This window comes from Pan troglodytes, chromosome 9 (genome assembly GCF_028858775.2).
Source record: "Pan troglodytes isolate AG18354 chromosome 9, NHGRI_mPanTro3-v2.0_pri, whole genome shotgun sequence".
NCBI lineage: Eukaryota > Metazoa > Chordata > Mammalia > Primates > Hominidae > Pan > Pan troglodytes.
Window position 1 is genome coordinate 73,598,501 of NC_072407.2, and position 5,034 is coordinate 73,603,534.

Here is a 5,034-nt window from a genome sequence, read left to right on the forward strand (position 1 = left end):
TAGGAGCAATATCTCCCTAGGATATCAAAAATCCTATCACAGGGTGTCCAATCTCTGCCTTCCAGGTTCTAAGGGATTCTCCTGCTTCAGCCTCCCTGTAACTAGGGTTACCCGCCACCATGCCCATCTAATTTTTTAAAATTTTCACTGGAGACGGGGTTTCACCACGTTGGCCAGGCTGGTCTGGAACTCCTGACCTCAGGTGATCCATCAGCCTCGGCCGCCCAAAGTGCTGGGATTACAGGTGTGAGCCATGGCGCTCAGCCAAGAGTTGTATATTCAATTCATTTGGAAACACAGCTCCCATATTTGAGTGTGCATGTACTTTTTTGAAGAAATGATGTCAAAAAACCTAAGGATGATAATAAATATGAAAAGTAACAGGCATGTGAAACGGTCTTCCGATTAAGAACTCTAAGTTGCGATTTCGTTTTTAGATAATGACGTCCTAGCTCTTGTATCATCCTTTTACATATTCTACATCAAAGGAATTTGTAGCACGGTGTCAGAATAAAATAGAGTGTATTTCACGGCTTCTTAATTTCTTTCAATTAGACTGAGATCTTTTTCTTCAAGAGAGAAGAACATTTTCATTGCATTCTATTTATTTCTGAAAAGAGTAGGCCGTATTTTACTGAGCTCACGGATTTGTTATATATGACGTTTTGGTCTTCTAACATTCTTCAGTGGATTTTCTCTGAAGTAGTATGTACAGAAAGAGTTGAATAGCAAAAAAGTAAATCATGTCATAATTCTGAGATTTTTGGATTTGTCACAACTGAGAAACATTGCTGACGGTGTATGGTCCGCAAGTGTGAAAATGTTCCTTGTGAATTGCTTGCATCCAAAATATACACACAGTATTAAGGGCTGGTTTTTATCTTTTATTTTTCCAATCCGCTTTTCTTCCCAAGGTGTCCAAGTCACACAGAGCCACGGAATCTCACCGGTGTCTGAGAATTCCTCCTCCTGGGACTCTCAGAGGATCCAGAACTGCAGCCCATCCTGGCTGGTCTGTCCCTGTCCATGTATCTGGTCACGGTGCTGAGGAACCTGCTCATCATCCTGGCTGTCAGCTCTGACCCCCACCTTCACACCCCCATGTGCTTCTTCCTCTCCAACCTGTGCTGGGCTGACATCGGTTTCACCTCGGCCACCGTTCCTAAGATGATTGTGGACATGCAGTCGCATACCAGAGTCATCTCTTATGAGGGCTGCCTGACACGGATATCTTTCTTGGTCCTTTTTGCATGTATAGAAGACATGCTCCTGACTGTGATGGCCTATGACTGCTTTGTAGCCATCTGTCGCCCTCTGCACTACCCAGTCATCGTGAATCCTCACCTCTGTGTCTTCTTCGTTTTGGTGTCCTTTTTCCTTAGCCTGTTGGATTCCCAGCTGCACAGTTGGATTGTGTTACAATTCACCATCATCAAGAATGTGGAAATCTCTAATTTTGTCTGTGACCCCTCTCAACTTCTCAAACTTGTCTGTTCTGACAGAGTCATCAATAGCATATTCATGTATTTCCATAGTACTATGTTTGGTTTTCTTCCCATTTCAGGGATCCTTTTGTCTTACTATAAAATCGTCCCCTCCATTCTAAGGATTTCATCGTCAGATGGGAAGTATAAAGCCTTCTCCACCTGTGGCTCTCACCTGGCAGTTGTTTGCTGATTTTATGGAACAGGCATTGGCATGTACCTGACTTCAGCTGTGTCACCACCCCCCAGGAATGGTGTGGTGGCGTCAGTGATGTACGCTGTGGTCACCCCCATACTGAAACTTTTCATCTACAGCCTGAGAAACAGGGACATACAAAGTGCCCTGCGGAGGCTGCTCAGCAGAACAGTCGAATCTCATGATCTGTTCCATCCTTTTTCTTGTGTGGGTGAGAAAGGGCAACCACATTAAATCTCTACATCTGCAAATCCTGCCCCTTAGTCACATTCTTTTTGTGGCTTGATGGCTTTTGTTCCTTTCCGCATTTCCTTTGTGAATATTGCTTTCTTCGTTATGCCTTTAACTGGAATGGGTGAGGATTCTGGGACCCTTTGTTTAGCAGAAACCTCATGACAGAATCCTCTATACCTAGGCGGCCTCTTTTAGTTTCTGAGCAATAACCCTGTCATCCAGGTGGAATCACAACTATCTTTTTATATACACGAAGCCCTCACTTCGTTTTGGAATTCCCTGAAAACTGACTTTATGGAAACAATGTACAGGAGGTCCTCCAACACCATTGGTTGTTCAAAGTTGTGTAGTTATACTGTTGAGGAAAAATAAGTGGTTTCACTATACATAATTTTGCTTCAAGGTGAAGTTTCCAAGAGACTTTCAAAGATGTTAAGTGAGGACATACTGTACATCAAATTCATATCCTCTTCCACAGTTCATGTGGAATTTCTTTATAAACTGCTTCTATAGAATCTATTTAGGCAGGTTATGTGGAGAGATCCACGTAGCCCTTCCTCAATCTTGGCTTTGAATCAAATCACCTGGGGAGCTCTGAAATGATGAGGCCTGGGTCTCAATACGTGAGATTCTGATTTTCTTGCACCTGTGTGAGTGTGTGGATTTTTTTTTTTTTTCTTTTAAAGCACCAGAGGTGGTTCCAATGACGAAGTTTTTAGAGGCATCAAGCTCCAATGAGTAAGAACAGAAATTAATTGTAATATGATTTCTTCAAATATTATCTTCAAATGCATTGTCCATCAACACCATACAAATGTTTATTATGCTGTTTTTTCTTACCATTTCGCATTCTCTATTTCTTTCTTTTCCTTTTTTTTTGAATCAGAGTTTTACTCTTGTTGCCCAGGCTGGAGTTCAATGCACAGTCTCGTCTCACTGCAACCTCTGCCTCCCATATTCAAGCAATTCTCCTGTCTCAGCCTTCCAAGTAGCTGGGATTACAGGCATGCGCTACCATGCCTGGCTATTTTTTTTTTTTTTTTTTTGTATTGTTAATAGAGACAGTGTTTCTCCATTTTGGTCAGGCTGGTCTTGAACTCCCGACCTCAGGTGATCCGCCCGCTTCCGCCTCCCAAAGTGCTGGGATTACAGGCATGAGGGACCGTGCCCAGCCACCACTTAGCATTTACATTTTACATTTGTTGAAGTTGTAGATTTATACACACATTGATTGCCGCTTTGTTATACACTTGCGTATACATAAGATGGGAAATAGAAAAGAATAAAATGGGCACAGTATCCCTGAAGTTTCACATTCCGAGACATTTTTAAAATATTTGCTCTTCAGAAATTTGTTTCAGTGAAGAAACTGTGGTATACAAACCCAGTGAAGTATTATTCAGCCTAAAAAGGAAGAAACTCCTCTCCGCAGCACACAAAATGGATGAGATTGCAGGTCTGTATATTAAATGAAATAAGCCAGGCACAGAATGACAAATATTTCATGTCCTCACTTCTATGTAGGAAGAAAAAAGGAAACCTTGGCCAGGTGTGTTGGCTCAGGCCTGCAATCCCAGCACTCTGGGAGGCCGAGTCGCACGGATTACTTGAGTCCAGGAGTTCGAGACCCGCCTGGCCAACACGGTGAAACCCCGTCTCTAAGGAAAACACAAACAATGAGCCGGGCGTGGTGACGCGTGTCTGTAGTCTCAGCTACTCGGAGGGCTGAGGCCCAAGAAGCACTTGAACTCGGGAGGCGGAGCTTGCAGTGAGCCCGGATTGTGCCTGTATACTCCAACCTGGGCAACAGAAAGAGACTCCATCCCACACACACCTACACACAAAAGGAATCTCAGGAAGGTGGAGAGTATAAAGGTGGTTAGCAGACGCTAGGAAGAAAAGGGGTGGGATACGGAATGAAGACAAGTGGATAATTGGGTCTCAAAATACAGAAAGATGGAATAAGTGAGTTCTAGTGTTTGATAGTACAGTATGAAAATTTTAGTTCACAAAAATTGCTTGCATATTTCCAGATGCTTTGGTAAGTAGCTTCCTAACTTTCTCATTATGCTGGTTTTTAAGCTCTTGTCTTTCTGCTCTTGAAATCATGCTGGTTTTTTGTTTTTTGTTTTTTGTTTTTTGTTTTTGTTTTGAGATGGAGTTTCGCTCTTGTTGCCCAGGCTGGAGTGTCATGGTGTAATCTTGGCTCACCGCAACCTCTGCCTCCTGGGTTCAAGCGATTCTCCTGCCTCCACCTCCCAAGTAACTGGGATTACAGGCATGCGCCAGCACGCCCAATGTTATATTTCTATTAGAGACGGGGGTTTCTCCATGTCAGTCAGGCTTGTCTTCAACTCCTGACCTCAGGTGATCCGTCCGCCTCGGCCTCCCAAAGTGCTGGGATTACAAGCCTGAGCGACCGCGCCCGGCCCATGCTCTATCCTTATCTGTTGTCGGTTGTTGTTTGTTTGTTTTGCAGCCCAGAAATAACTTCTCACCTATTGTTCAAATGATTTTTCACATCAGTGCTAAGAAAGCTCATTGGTGGAAAAGCAGCCTTTTCAAGAAATGGTGTTGGAGAAACTTGATTTCCACATGCAGAAGAATGAAGGTGAACCCTATGTCACACCAGGTGCAAAAATTAACACAAACTGGATCAAAGACCTCACCCCAAGCGCTAAAAGTATCATACGCCTAAAAGAAAACATTGGCCACGCTTTCATGACATCAGATTGGGCAATGTTCTCTGGGATATGACACCAAAAACATAGGCAACAAAAGAAAATTAGATTCCTTGGATTACATTTAAGTGACAGACACTTTTGTGCAGCAACAAACACTGCAAACTGAGTGAAAAGATAACCCATGGATTAGGAAAAAGATTTGCAAAGCATATGTCTGAAAAGAGGTTGATATCCATCATATGTAAAGAACAGCTAGAACTAAACGACAAGAAACCCAAAGCCTCCCATCAACAATGGTCATAAGACTCAAGTAGACGTGTCCCTAAAGAAGATATGGCAATGGCCAATAAGCATCTAAAATGATGTTCAAAGTCACTCATCATAGGGAAGCGCAAATCAAACCAAGAATGTGACACCACACATTAGGATGGATATG

General features: G+C 42.9%; 1 pseudogene; it reads left to right on the forward strand.

Annotated features, from left to right (window-relative positions):
* The first annotated feature begins 946 nt into the window (after positions 1-946).
* On the forward strand, positions 947-1,944 carry LOC129141140 (olfactory receptor 7E24-like; annotated as a pseudogene).
* The last annotated feature ends 3,090 nt before the right edge of the window (positions 1,945-5,034 follow it).